We start from the raw sequence: 16665 nt of genomic DNA, 5'->3' as shown, positions 1-16665 counted from the left end.
TTTATTCATCTATAGTAAATGTCAGTTTTTATATCTATTTTTTTTCATATTTTTAATCCCTTTTAAACTGTAAATGAGGGTCCCCCTCCAGTGTAAATAATCGATAGCTTGATTAATATTTATTGTTGCAAACCCAGTTTTTACATAAACAATAAACAGAATAAAGAATAAAATAAATTTACTCTTCCCTAAGCTGCTGGTTTATTTTCACCGCCTGATGTGCAGTCAGTTTATGCGCTCTTAAAATAGGAATGAACAGAAGTCAGCGCACTCCTGTCTCTTAAAGGTAATGACTACAGACACACTGATTGGCTTATTTCACGTTACGCCCAAAACACACCCATGAATAATTAAGGGAATTAAAACACACCCTTTGCGCCGTTGGAGCTGCGCAAGGCATATTTTTCGCACCCTCAAGATACCAAAGACACAGGACACGCCCCTAAATCCAGCTGCGCAAAGCGCAATTAACTAGTGCGCTATAGATCGTTAACATAGGGCCCCCAAACATCCACAATGAAAAAAAAAGGTTAAAAGTATCATTTATATGAGAATTGTTAATGCAGCTGTAGTAAGGAATACTGAAATAAATAAAATATATAAAAATATTTTATTTGAGTCCACTGTCAATATTATTCTTTATACAAAGTATACCTGTCTCACAGCATTGGCGTCATTTTCACCGAAATGTCTACTTTCACTTTAAAAAGGTTCTGGTGAAAGATTGTTCAGGTTGTTTCCATGGAAATGTAAAGAGACATCAGAGCACATGTTGGCCATAGAAGCCACTTAATTTTCCACTCACAACTGTTGAAGAAAAAACAAGGTAAATATTGATTGATCAGCAAATATATTTATTGTATGTCACAAACATGCTGTAGTTCCATTGTTGTTTTGAAAAAGATCACAAATTTAACATGAAAAGCTTTGTTTTGCATGCATGAAATGCTAACTATCAATTCAAAGCTAATCAGTGAAGCCATCATCAATTTTTTATTGAAAACAGTAGAAATGTCATTTCCACCACAGTCATTTACACCACAGATTATAGATATGAGTGATATAGATTGTTTTAAGTAATAAATAAATTTAATAGGCCCTATACTTTTACTATATACTATATATACTTTATGCATTTACAATGTACTTTAATAATTTAATTTTATCTGTTTTTAAGATGGCACACACACACACACACAGATACAAAATAGTTCATAACTATAAAAAATTATTTTTTGCATTTTCAAGAATGAAGGTTAATAGTTCATTGATTTTGTCAGTATTGAATCACAAATACAATTCTTATTATATGGCGCACGCACACACACACACACACACACACACACCCACACACACACACACAGTTATCTATGACAATACAGTTACTATATAGTTCTTTGCATTTTCAAGTTTAGTGTTCATTGAAGAGAGACTCTCTATTGACTCTCCCACATGTACTGTTACAGTTCTGAGAGTTTGAAGATTTTGCCAAAAAGCCAGAATTTAAATGTTGGCTTTCACTAAAGTAAACAGGTGTGGTTGGTTTTCACATGGTGTTGTAAATGAAGATGAATAATTTATGTTTTTTTCTAATATATATATCTATATCTATTTGTTTATTCATTGTCATTTCCATCACAGCTTGTCATTTCCATCACCGCACATATTTTTCACAAAATTTCCAAAAATTAGTCAGCTCATATTAAAATCATATTTACATTTATTGATGACTTGCATTACTTTATGTAACAAAACAAATTATTTATTATTTAAAAGGACCTACCCAAAGTAATACTGCATTTCACACTGTGAAAAATGTACAGTTCAGCATTTTGATCTTTAGGACAGTTAATTTAGGTCATTCAGAAATGAATTATTGTTGTAAATAGCAGTAACTGGTACAAATAGTTAAGCTGCAAGTCAAAATGCTTAGATGTTTTGTCTTTATGGCAGAGGTCAGCTAAAGGAATACAATTTTCACACCACACACACTGCACTCATTCTGCTGAGGAAACTGTAACTATTTTTATTTACAAGTACATAGCTGTATATGAAGAGTATGATTCCAAAACGCGATAAACGCCATTTTAAAATAAAATGAGGTAGAGCCAGAATCAGAATGTTATGTGGCCACTCTTGAAAAGCCAGTATTCAATTTTCATCAAAACGCCACATCCGCCGTGTAATACTGCCCTGCTTTCTCTCTGTCTTTCCAAAACGTGACAAACGCCAGTCTTGTTTTCCTGCAGAACGCCACATATCCACTCATCCAATCACAGGGCAGCATTCCACGAGCTATCTAATGTAAACATTATAACACGCGCCCTGTTGAGCGTGCCGGTATTTCGTGTAGCCTACTTTCACTTTTGTTTTTCACTCTTAAAGTCCGCGAAAATGAACGGTTTTGATGGTATAGAGGAGCCTGTTCGTGAAGCAGTTATTGAAAAAAAAGAGAAAGCCATCAAAAAGTCTCATGGACGTGAAAAGGTAAAGAAAATGAGGCATTCAGGAGGGGGCAAATGCCGGCTGTCATCTGCAGTTCACACAACACACACACACACACACACACACACACACACACACTATACACACTATACTACACCACACTACACTACATTACACTACAGCACATTAATGTAACGTGATTTTGGGGATTTTATAGTGTTAATGTCTTGTTCGTTAATGAAATTTTGCACTTTTTCGAAAATAAATGTTTTGAAATTTGTGTTTTTAGGCCCAATGGTCAAACTATTATATTCAGATGTACAATTTACTGTTATTTATTACTGCATTTTGCACATTATTAGTAAAAAAAAATTATATTGATGCCAAAGGATATATAAGACATTTTGAAAAAAAAAAACTTGGAATGGATTTATTGCGTTTTGCGAAAAAACGAATTATTTTTAAAAATGAATCTTTAAATATTACAGTTTTTCTCAATTGGTTTGGCTCATTTCTTGAAACTGAGATGACATTCCTATAACTATAAGGTAAATTGGCCAAACAGACTCTTCGCAACACTTCAGACAACCAGCAAAATGTCATATGTCTCCCAAAACGTTTATTCTAGCTTCAAAATGAAGTCCCTCTCCCATATAAATAGTCAGTACCATAAAAATGGCATAGATCCTTCTCAATTGCTTTGGCACATTTTCATTAATTTTGTCCATCTGTCAAAATAAACTGGACGGTGCAGCACAACTACATGGATCCTCATCACTGCTCATATCGCTCCAAAAACAGTTTACCTATGTGTCAAAACTAATTTCCTTTCTCACACAAATCATCAGTGCTCCCAAAATGCATTGTCCCTTTAGCATTGTGTAAGTACTGCAAGTCAAAATGCTTAGATGTTTTGTCTTTATGGCAGAGGTCTAGCTAAAGGAATACAATTTTCACACCACACACACTGCACTCATTCTGCTGAGGAAACTGTAACTATTTTTATTTACAAGTACATCTTTACACATTACTGTAGGTAGAAAAAAAATACAAAGGAAAATGTATCAAATATACTATGTATACAAAATACAAAAACCTGCAAAAACAAAACAAAATACATTACAGTATGTAAAAAAACAGTCAACCATCAATATGTATATCAATATATATCAATAATGCAATACAGTAACATTCTGACTACGCTGTGTCACTCCCCTCTCACTCCTGCTCATCTTCCTGGCCATCCATCCGCTGCAGTCTGTTTAAATTCTCATCAACATCGCATCTGATGTGTTCTTTAGCAATGCACCGTGATCTGATCGCCACAGGACTATATAATCATTATATCATCACAGGACTATATCATCGTTATATAATCACAGGACTAGCATCAAAGGACTAGCACCAGGCCAAGGTGTATACAGTGGATAGAAAAAGTGGTAACACTTTATTTTAAGGAACACAAATTAGGCGCTTATTAATGTCTTATTATTTGCTTAACAAAGCCAAAATTAGACATTTATAAATGATTTATTCACTACTTATTTGGCTTCATTCTGTGTAAGTGTTATTGGTGCTTAATTAGTGGTCTGTTATGTAGAAATGATTAATAATGGCTGTATTAGTTCTTAATTAGTTCAGAATAAACGGCTTGTACTCTTGGGAATAATTTGATATATCTTAATAATTCTATATATTTAGGAATAATTTAGAATATTTGGGAATAATTTGATATATTTGGAACAATTTAGTATATTTAGGAATTATTTGGTATATTTGTTTACATTCTGGTGCTATGTAACTAATATCCCTTATGAAACATAATAAATGGCAATATATTGGAAAATATAGTGCAATATATTAAATAATAAGTTTTCATATATGGAAAAAAGGACATCTATTGTTTAATATATGACAATTTATGCATGGACCATTTATGTCTATATATTGGTACATATAAAAATATACCACAATAAAGACAAAATCTCTAAACTGCTAAACTGCAATATTTTTTTAGACCAAATGCTTTTTTTGTATTTATTAGTGTCTTTCTTAGTGTCTTTCTTAGTGTCTTTTGTCTTAGAGACAAAAGCGTACCATGGTTTAAAATTGTCATACCTGACTGGGATCAGGCAGAGCAAGAAAAGGGAGACACTGCTGGGATGGGATACGAAGCAGTTGTGTTTATTCAGAAAGACAGGAAAAATTATAAAACTCAAAAATGGAAAACAAATGAAAACAAGGAATATGCAACAATAGCTATACGGGAAAACTAGAAACAAACTCAGAAACTGACAAATAAGATTGGACTGGGCAAAGTAAAGAAAATGCTGAAAAAACGGGAAAAACGAAAAACAGCCAAAACAATAAAACCAGGAAGTGGCCAAAACAATAAGACCAGCGCGTAGCGCGGTACAGCGGGGAAAACGGGACAACTAGGCTAACAAACGAGAACAAAAAACTACTAAGCAGAGCTTAGGGAAAACGGCTAGACTGAGAAAAATAAAACTGGGCAAATAAACAAAATAAGAAAATATAACAGAAAATACTTATGCAACGGGGAATCCGGGGAAACGGGAAGACAGGACCGTCAGGGAGAACGCTTTGTACAGACAGCTAACAGGCTGGAACCGCAGGGAAACACAGACCATGATAGTGACCAATACTCGGCGAAGAGTGGAGGAGAGCAGCGTGCTTTTAAGCTGGTCTCCACAGCTGAAGCCAGTCTGTGATCAGGGCTGAGCAGCCGTGTGTGTGTGTGCTCAGAAGGAGCGGATGTCCTTATATGGGCATAGTGCTCTCAGAGAGTCAGGCCTGACAAAAATACATCCTGAATGTGCCAATAAAGGTCCACAGTTACAAACCCAATAAACAAAATACATTTACATTTACATCATCTACAATTACTTAAACAAAGCAGTCATATTCATGTTTGCATATTAAAAAATTTAATGTAACAAAGATTGACAAGTTATTACATTTTTTTTTTGCCCAAATGCTACATACATTACAAAGACCTAGCCCAAAATCTTATATTTAGGTGTATTACACTTAAACAGTGTATTAATTTTACTTTGTGATTTATCATTAATTTTGTGTGTAAGGGCATACGAATATTATTATATTATATTATATTATATTATATTATATTATATTTGTTTTTATTATATTGCTAATAATGTATTACATTTTTAAAATCATTTTAAATAATTGCAAGAAAAAAAAAGCATTAGCTATGGTCAGTATGAGTGAATCACCACATACAACAGTTCCTGTAAATGTGCTGTGTCTCAGTTGTAACCTGCTGAAAATACCCTCCCTCTCCTTAAATCATAATTGTTACATTTTCAGTTTGAAGATTGAGCAAAAATGTACCAGTGGTTTTCAGACAAGCCAAATTTGGCAGGATAACCGCGAACCTGGCAACTCTGGGGAAAAGCGTTCTGTGATTGGACTGCAAGAGCAGAAGATTTAGTCAAACAAGTATCAGCAGTTACAGCGCGATAGGGCGGGACTATGCTTTAGATGATGTTCGGAGAAAAGACGCTAAAATTGGCTCTCAGATTGAATGAACTGAATGAAATATACAGGTTATGGTTTGCCCTCGTTTCTTGGACGGAGGGACCAATGCAGTGAGCACTGTGTCAACCAGCTGGATACCTGACTCTGACCCAACAGAAACCTCCCTGCAGTCCTTCTAAAGTTATCTGGCAAGGTGAGTCCTTAATTTAAACAGTAGCTCATCATAACACAGTTTAAAGAATCCACATGCTGATAATAAGGCTAAGTTTTTTTAAGCAGTTTAAAATTATAGTGAGGTGTACATTCTTGCTAAACTGCTTAGTCAACACAATTTAAATTATGAGTTTTAACTAGCTACCTTAGCTATAGTTTAACTAGCTAACCTAGCTTTAAGTTAACTAGCTACTTTATCTTTAATGTAACTAGCCAGCCTAGCTTTAATGTAACTAGCTAGCTTAGCTTTAAGTTAACTAGCTACCTATGCTTTAATTTAACTAGCCAGCCTAGCTTTAATGTAACTAGCTAGCTTAGCTTTATTTTAACTAGCTAAACTAACTTTAACTTAACTAGCTAACCTAGCTTTAATTTAACTAGCTAAGCAAGCTTTAATTTAACTAGCTAGCTTAGCTTTATTTTAACTAACCAGCCTAGCTTTAATTTAACTAGCTAGCTTAGCTTTATTTTAACTAGCCAGACTAGTTTTAATGCAACTAGCTAGCTTAGCTTTATTTTAACTAACCAGCCTAGCTTTAATTTAACTAGCTAGCTTAGCTTTATTTTAACTAGCCAGACTAGTTTTAATGCAACTAGCTAGCTTAGCTTTATTTTAACTAACCAGCCTAGCTTTAATTTAACTAGCTAGCTTAGCTTTATTTTAACTAGCCATACTAGTTTTAATGTAACTAGCTAGCTTAGCTTTATTTTAACTAGCTAAACTAACTTTAACTTAACTAGCTAACCTAGCTTTAATTTAACTAGCTAAGCAAGCTTTAATTAAACTAGCTAACCAATCTTTAATTTAACTAGATAACCTAACTTTAATTTAACTAGCTAACCTAGCCTTAAGTTAACTAGTTACCTTTGCTTTAATTTAACTAGCCAGCCTAGCTTTAATGTAACTAGCTAGCTTAGCTTTAAGTTAACTAGCTACCTTTGCTATAATTTAACTAGCCAGCCTAGCTTTAATGTAACTAGCTAGCTTAGCTTTATTTTAACCGACCAGCCTAGCTTTAATTTAACTAGCTAGCTTAGGTTTATTTTAACTAACCAGCCTAGCATTAATTTAACTAGCTAGCTTAGCTTTATTTTAACTAGCCAGCCTAGCTTTAATGTAACTAGCTAGCTTAGCTTTATTTTAACTAACCAGCCTAGCTTTAATTTAACTAGCTAGCTTAGCTTTATTTTAACTAACCAGCATAGCTTTAATTTAACTAGCTAGCTTGGCTTTATTTTAACTAACCAGCCTAGCTTTAATTTAACTAGCTAGCTTAGCTTTATTTTAACTAGCCATACTAGTTTTAATGCAACTAGCTAGCTTAGCTTTATTTTAACTAACCAGCCTAGCTTTAATTTAACTAGCTAGCTTAGCTTTATTTTAACTAACCAGCCTAACTTTAATTGAACTAGCTAGCTTAGCTTTATTTTAACTAGCTAATCTAACTTTAACTTAACTAGCTAACCTAGCTTTAATTTAACTAGCTAACCAATATTTAATTTAACTAGCTAACCTAGCTTTAATTTAACTATCTAGTCTAGCTTTAATTTAACTAACTAACCAAGCTTTATTTTAACTAACTAACCAAGCTTTAATTTAACTAGCTAACCTAGCTTTAATTTAACTAGCTAACCTAACTTTAATTTAACTAGCTACCTTTGCTTTATTTGAACTAGCTAACCTAGTTTTAAGTTATAATTTATAGCTAGCTAACCTAGCATTCATTTATAAGTTATAATTAGCTAACCTATCTTTAATTTATGTTATAACTAGTTAACCTATCTTTAATTTTGGATTTATTACTAGCTAACCTAGCTTTAATTTATACGTTATAACTAGCTAACTTAGCTTTAAGTTAACTAGTTAGCTAGCTAAATTAGCTTTGAGATATGTTTTAATTAGCTAATCTAGCTATCTCACTTTATCCCATGAAATAGCTATGCTAATTTATTTTGTATTAAGGATTTAGCTGTACATTATTAAACTATCACAGTTTACCTTTAAATTAGGCTTGTTAGCAGTGGGTTCCAAATACTGAAACTTGTTTTTATCTAAGAGTATTCGGACCCACTTGTAACTAAGTAGCATTGTGTTGCTGGTGGTCATTGTTTGTTTATTTCTCATTTTCTTCCTTTGTTATAAGGTGAAACTGGGGAAGGAAGGCACCATCACTGTCTTAGCCCATTGTTGGAAGACTGCAAAAGCACAAGCTACAGCCAGTGGGACGGCACGAGTGCTACTGATGGATCTCTTTAATGTTGATGTTTTTCTGAACTTTAAGCATACCTTTATCTGTTTTTGTATTATACATATAGTAGTGTATGGTAGTATATATTCTTGAATTTATAGTGAAGTGTATTGTTAAATATATAATAAAATAAATTGTGATGTGTGGTAATAGATGGTATGTGTATTATTGATAGTAATATATTAAAATATATTCTTGAATACATAGTGAAGTGTATTGTTCAAAATATAAAGTACAATATATAGTACACTGCAAAATATGTGGTAATAAATGGTACATAATAATTGATAAGTCATGTTCATATGTTGCCATTGCTGTTACAGTTACCATTTTAGCTATATTGGTATCTGCACATTCGACCAGTCAGTCAGTCAATCTACATTTTAAATTTAACAGTTGAGAGTCTTAAACCAATAGAAAATAAAACTGCTTTAATTCAAAATAGGATAAATGTGCTAAAATGTGTTTTCTGTTGTTTCATTAGGACAACTGCATTTTTGACATTCAAATTATGTAAATGGGAAGTCAAACACACAGTTCTTTTTAGTGTCTAATTAGTGATGAACAGAACCTCACTTTAGAATATGGTACACTTCTTGGTGTATAAGTGACTTATTAAGCACTTATTATCTAAATTGTGATGGAGATTGACTTATTAAATGTTTATTTTGCGCTTTTTAGTGTGTAATTAGTGATGAACAGAACCTTACTTTAGAATATGGTACACTTCTTGGTCTATTAGTGACTTATTAAACCCTTATTAAGTACATCGTGAGGGGGATTGATTGATAAAATATTTATTCAGTTCTTTTTAGTGTCTAATTAGTGATGAACAAAACCTCACTTTAGAATATGGTACACTTCTTGCTCTTTTACTGACTAATTAAACCCTTATTAAGTACATCGTGAGGGGGATTGGTTGATGAAATATTTAGTCAGTTCTTTTTAGGGTGTAATTAGTGATGAACAAAACCTCACTTTAGAATATGGTACACTTCTTGGTCTATTAGTGACTTATTAAACCCTGATTAACTCAGTAAACTCCAGCACAGCTATAACCGTACCAAACTCACATAGATCAGATTGCGACCAATTATACACTAATAACGTGTATGATTTGGCTAATAGTTAATGCTTAATAACCTGCTTAACTGGGTGCTAACATAACTGTTTATAGTGCACTATAAGAAGTAATACAGCCATTATTAATCATTTCCACATAACAGACCACTAATTAAGCACCAATAACCCTTACACAGAATAAAGACTAAAAAGTAGTGAATGAATCATTTATAAATGTCTAATTAAGGCTTTATTAAGCAAATAATAAGACATTAATAAGTGGCTAATTTGTGTTCCTTAAAATAAAGTGTTACAGAAAAAGTATACACACCGCTGTTCAAATGGCAGGTTTTTGTGATGTAAAAAAAATTACAGTAAGACAAATAATTTCACATTTTTTTCTACCTATAATGTGACCTATAACCTGTATAATGCAATTGAAAAACAAACAGATATCTTTCAGGGAGGTGAAGTAAAAATAAACAACTGAGATATTGAGGTTGCATATGTGTGCACACCCTTTTATAACTAGGGGTGTTGCTGTGTTCAAATTTAACCAATTACCTTCAAACTCACTTTAAATTGGAGTCAGCACACACCTGTCAACAATTAAAGTGCCTCTGATCAACTCCAAATAAAGTTTAACTGTTCTAGTAGGCTTGTCCTGATATTTTTGTAGCCACATCTTTCAGCAGTAGTCATGGTCCACAAAGAGATGCCAGAGCATCAGAGGTATCTCATTATTCATAGATATCAGTCAGGTGAAGGCTACAAAAGTCATTAAATATACCAGGGAACACTTTGAAGACTGTCATCATCAAGTGGAGAAAACATGACACATCAGTGACATTACCAAGAACAAGACATTTAACAAAAATTGATGATAAGACAAGAAGAAAACTGGTCAAGGAGGCTGCCAAGAAGCCGACAGCAGGAGGAGCTGCAAGAATGTCTGGCAAGTACTGGCTGTGCAGTAAATGTGACAACAATCTGCCGACTTCTTCATATGTCTGTGCAAAACAAACATCCAGAAAAACATCTAAGCTCTACTTAATTTTCCAAAAATTCATCTGATATCTACCAAACGCATGTGGGAAAATATGTTATGGTTTAATGAAACCAAGGTTGAACTTTTTGGACATAATTCCAAAAGGTATATTAGGCGCAAAAACAACACTGCTCGTCACCAAAAGGACAGCATACCTACAGTGAAGCATGGTGGTGGCAGCATCATACTTTGGGGCTGTTTTTCTTCAGCTGGAACTGGGGCTTTATTCAGGGTGGACGGAATTTTGAACAGTTCCAAATACCAGTCAGTATTGGCAAAAACCTTCGGCCTTCTGGTAGAAAACTGAAGATGAAGAGGAACTTCATCTTTCAGCACAACAATGACGCAAAGGACACGTCTACATAAAAAAAAAATAATGGCTTCAGCGGGATAAGATTAAGACTTTGGAATGGCCCAGCCTAAATCCAGACCTGAATCCCATTGAACATCTGTGAGGTAATCTGAAGAGGGCTGGGCACAGGAGATGCCCTCACATTTTGTCAGATTTTGAGCGGTTATGCAAAGAAGAGTGGGCAAATTTTGCCACATCAAGATGTGTCACACTGATAAGTTCCTACCCAAAAAGACTGAGTGCTGTAATAAATGCAAAAGATGTTGCAACAAAGTATTAGTTTAAGAGTATGTATATTTATGCAACCAGGTGATTTTTTTTTGTTTTGTTTTTTATTTTTTCGCTGTAAAGATTTATGTTTGTTTTTCAATTGCATTGTACAGGTTATAGGTCACATTAAATGTGAAAAAAGTTATGAAATTATTTGTCTTGCTTTATTTTTTTTACATCACAAAAACCTGGCATTTGAACAGGGGTGTGTAGACTTTTTATATCCACTGTATATACAGCAATGCCAGCATTCAAAATAATAGACAACAAATTGATGGATTGGTCACCAGTAATGTGGGACACTCATTTTCGTCAAAACCTGCTTTCATCTGTTACCTACTCACCTGATTGTAATGAATTTATGAAATGTTCCAAAATATGTGTTCTGTATTGTATTACAATTTCTTAACTCATTTTGAGAATTGAGCAGACTATTCTGCAGATGATGACTTATACAATGAAATTGTGCTGACATGTTTTGGAGAGAACAACCATTACACTGAGAACCAACCAATTGGGATAGACCAACAAGATGCATTCTTTTGGAAAATGTACTAAATGTAGGATGATTGTGTTAAGTGTAGGCTACTTGTACATAACCATTTGCAAAGATGTACTAAGTGCTTGAGACGTGTACAAAGCATTTGAAATGTGATGAAAGCAATGAGAAATGCCATTCTGTTGTGAGGAACCGCAAGTTAGTTTGGGGATTTGTCCATGTTATTTTGAGAATGTCATCTCAGTTTCAAGAAATGAGCCAAACCAATTGAGAAAAACTGTAATATAGCAGACACAGACATTCTGCTGTTTAAGAATTTCAACAGATGCTTATTCTCACTCAAATGCTGCAGTTTTAGAAATAAAAAAAGAGAAAAGCACTTTGACTAAACATAAATTATTTTTTTTTCTTCGCTATTATTTAAATAAAAATTCACTTTTATTGTTTTTTTATATATCTGAAAAATAAAGCACGTTGTCACCCTGGCATCTGGTGCTGCCTGTCAATTATCTAAAACTTAATATATAAAAATATAAATATAAAATATATATTTATATTTTATAGAAATAGAAATATAAAGCTATATGTTAGCGTTTGTTTCTTATCCAATGGGCAAATTTATTAAAATATTAAATATATTAATTAATTAACTAAAATCTGGTCCAGCGCTCTAAAATGCTGCAGGCACGCGTAGCGGGTTTGGCAGCGCGTGCGGCGCAGGATTACCTCTGTTTTCTTTAAAAAATCGTTTAAATCGTTTAAATCTTTAAATAAGGTTGTATCAAGTGTAGTAAAATTCATGGTATAAACTCACTATATTTACACCACCATAAGAGAAATCAGGCAAAATGTGCTGCACCTCTCTCTCTCTCTCTCTCTCTCTGTCTCTCTGTATATATATATATATATATATATATATATATATATATATATATATATATATATATATATTTTCCATGATTACTATGTTCTTAGTTTATTCATATAAATTTTATAATTTCTTATCATTTTACTTTTCTTTCAGTACTATTTTGTTTTTCTTGATAAGATATCAATTCTTTATTTTTTTGTGTATCAATTTTTATTATCTTTTTAAAATGTCCTATTTTTTATGTATATATTTTATTCGTCTATAGTAAATGTCAGTTTTTATTTCTATTTTAATTTTTATATATGTATATATATTTTTTGACGTTTTAAACTGTAAATGCTCAGCAGCATTGTAAAGCAGGGTCCCCCTCCAGTGTAAATAATTGATTGCTTGATATTACAGTTTTTTTCAACCGTTACACACTAAATCTTTGCTTGTCACACAATTTTCTAAACATGCCCTTCAAACACTATAACCCCACACCAACTCTGCAAAACCATACACTAATTCTCAGTGTCTGACTCAGTTTTCAATTTCCAAACACACATTTTGCAAAACTCTACACACAAGTTTCTACCTAACACACAAAATGAAACAGGAAGTTACTTGATTTCATCTTTCAAACACATCCTATCAAAATGCCACACTAACTGGATTAGAAAAAAAAATGTCATGTTGGTACGCCAACATGACGGCGTAACGCACACCATCCTGAGACAGCGTGCAGCCAACAAGAGATTGGCCTACACCCGTCAAGAAGAAAGCTAACAAACGAACAAAACAACAACTCCTACTCACATTCTTCCTTGGAAAAAAAAAAAAAACACTCTACCTGCTTTCAACGACCTGGAAGAACTCGAGGAATTCATCGACCAGTACTACCACCAGATAACAGCTATGAACCAGGACAAAGAAGACGGCAAAAACAAACCGAAGATGAAACCAACACTTACCGGCAAACGACCCCGTCCGCCCAGCTCATCTGAAGATCCGGAGCTACACGCAAGATCAGCGCTTCACACGGAGATCAGTGACATTTTACAATCCATCGAATGCAGACTGACCAGCCTCGACGGGAGAATTTCCCTTGTGGAAGTTCTCCATAAGGAATTTCAAGCGCTCCGAGACAGCCTGGAGTACAGCCAGGAACAAATCATGGAGCTAGCGAAGGAAAACAAAACGCTACACCATGCCGTCAACAACCTTACAGTCCAAATAACAACCATAACAAAAGAAAACAAACAAATAAAAGAAACAATCCTGGACCTACAGGTGCGGGAGAGACAACATCGTCTTTTCTGGCATTCCTGAAAATCCATCCGACGACCCCGAAGAAACAATCCATAAATTCCTAATTAACAATCTAAAACTTTCACTTGATACAGCCAATAACATCACATTTCACCGGGTCCACCGCATTGGAGGGAAAACCTTTCAAAATAAAAGCCCAAGACCCATAGTTGCAAAAGTCGAACAAACATAAACAGCTCATTATGAGCAAACGAAAAGAGCTCAAAGGAACCAACTATGGCATCAATGATCAATTCCCCCGAGAAATACTGGAAAGACGTAAAAACCTCTTCACCATCAGGAAGCAGCTAATCAAAGAAGGAAAAAGGGCAGTGGTGTCTGTGGATAAATTATACGTAGATGGCCATTTATACCGAGATAAAGACAAGACACCCTGGCTATACCAAACATAAAAAACTACAAAGAACAATAAAAAAATAATAATAAAAAAATAAATAATAAATAATAATAATAATAATAATAAAATAAATAACCTTACCTTAACCTATCTATCTATATATCTGACTAACCTATATAATGCTTATGTATAATGCTTAGTATAATATAAGCTTATACTATCCATCCATCTACCTAATGTATATAACTTCATACAATATCTATCTATCTATCTATCTATCTATCTATCTATCTATCTATCTATCTATCTATCTATCTATCTATCTTATATGACTTCATACAATATCTATTTATCTATCTATCTATCTATATATATATCGTATATAACTTCAAACAATATCTATCTATCTATCGATCGATCTATCTATCTATCTGATGTACATAACTTCATACAATCTATCTATCTATCTATCTATCTATCTATCTATCTATCTATCTATCTATCTATCTATCTATCTATCTATCTAATATAACTTCATACAATATCTTTCTATCTAACTATCTCATGGATTCCCTCTCTCTCCCACATACACACACCCACCTTCACAAAATCCACTTCTCTGTATTACTCACATGAAGTAGGCCACCATATAATTGCTTTAAAAAAAAAAAAGGTTCTGCACTTTGTCTCAAATAGGCTTGCTAAACACCCCAGCCAATGTGTTTCCATTCTTTTCCTCTTCTTTCTTTGATCTTCCATTCTCTCCTTTTCTTACCCCCTCTGCCTTTCTTTATGTTTTTCTCTTTCCCTTTAATTTTTGACACAGTGTATTATCCTGCTTATAATATACTTTGTTTTGACCAACATCCACAAATCAGATCAACATACAAACACAAATCCTGCGACATATTAAGCATACACACACACACACACACACACACACACACACACACAGACAGACAGATAGACAGTTTTACTTAAACACACACCATATAACATTGTATAACCAAACATGCCGCAACTGAAATTTGTTACATGGAAAAAAAACATAAGATACAAAATCACCTCGAAAACCTAAAGGCAGATATATGCCTTCTACAAGAAACTCACCTAAGAGATATTGACCAACACAAACTGAAGTCATCCTATTTTAACCACATATTTACAGCTAATTATAATTCTAAACAAAGAGGCGTAGCAATACTTATAAGCAAAAACATCTCATTCACCCACAACACCACTATTGCAGACCCTGAAGGACGATTTATTATTATAAATATTTCTATTTCCAATAATACATTAACTATTGCAAGTATATATGGCCCAAATATTGATAATCCCACATTCTTCCAAAACTTCTCAGATCAACTTTCCAACCTCTCAGATTCTCCAATTATAATTGGCGGTGATTTCAACACAGTCATGGATCCAGATTTAGACAGAATAACAAACTCAAAAAACATACGCAATTGGAAATCAACAGAAACAATAAAACAGCTTATGAGTGAATTTGGTCTTGCCAATGGTTGGCGATTATCACACCCAAACACAAAAGAATTTACATTCCATTCACCGGTTCATCATTCTTTTTCCCGCATAGACTTCTTTCTAATTAGTAATTCAATTAATCAGAACATCACTCATACACAGATCCACCCGATTACAATAAGTGACCATGCCCCCGATCATACTGAAAGAAGAACAACATAAACCAACTTTTAGATGGCGCTTCAATACATCCCTACTAAACGACCCAGAATTTTCCACTTATATTGAGAGGGAGTGGGCATCCTTCCTTGATATAAATGATTCCCCAGAAATCCAGTCAACAATCCTATGGGAAACTGCTAAGGCAGTTTTAAGAGGTAAAATAATATCCTATTCTACATATAAGAAAAAAAGAATACAGAAAAAGAATTAAATTTAGAGCAAATCATCAAAGACATAGAAAATACTATAATAATCAACCCCACAGAAGAAGCATACAAAGAATTAAAAAAGCATAAACTCCAGCTTAACGAACTGACAAATGAAAGAACCAAATTTCTACTACAAAGACTAAGACATGAAAAATTTTAGTACAGTATTAAATCAAACCAGTTCTTAGCAAATCTTATCAAAAGAAACAAAGAAAAAACTACCATTCCAGCAATCAAAGACCCAACAGGATTGATCACTCAGAACCCTGAAGAAATCAACAGCACATTCCGAAATTACTTCACAAATCTATAGTCATCAGACCATGACCCAAAATTAGAAGATATCAATACCTTTTTGGAAAATATAAAACTACCCAAACTAACAGAAGAACAAAAATATACTCTAGATGAACCAATCTCATTAGAAGAAACCCATAAAGCACTAAACCAAATACCTAACAATAAAGCTCCAGGTCCGGACGGTTTCCCAGCTGAATTCTACAAACATTTTTGGCCAATACTATCTCCACTCTTTGGAAGAGTGTTAAAAGAGACAAACATAAAATG

General features: G+C 33.6%; 1 protein-coding gene and 1 long non-coding RNA gene across 4 annotated transcripts in view; both read left to right on the top strand.

Moving 5' to 3' along the window:
* The window catches only part of asic1b (acid-sensing (proton-gated) ion channel 1b), a 496417-nt gene that overhangs the window by 389587 nt on the left and 90165 nt on the right, over positions 1 to 16665 (top strand). The gene's annotated exons all lie outside the window — the stretch shown is intronic.
* LOC125787398 (uncharacterized) lies at positions 5611 to 8871 on the top strand. The gene is made up of 2 exons (XR_007429280.1): positions 5611 to 6160; positions 8325 to 8871. It is a non-coding gene; the product is annotated as an uncharacterized LOC125787398 (long non-coding RNA).

Source organism: Astyanax mexicanus, chromosome 24 (genome assembly GCF_023375975.1).
Source record: "Astyanax mexicanus isolate ESR-SI-001 chromosome 24, AstMex3_surface, whole genome shotgun sequence".
In the NCBI taxonomy this organism is placed as follows: Eukaryota; Metazoa; Chordata; class Actinopteri; order Characiformes; family Acestrorhamphidae; genus Astyanax; species Astyanax mexicanus.
Note: the sequence above shows the minus strand (reverse complement) of the source record. Positions and strands in the feature narration are given on the sequence as shown.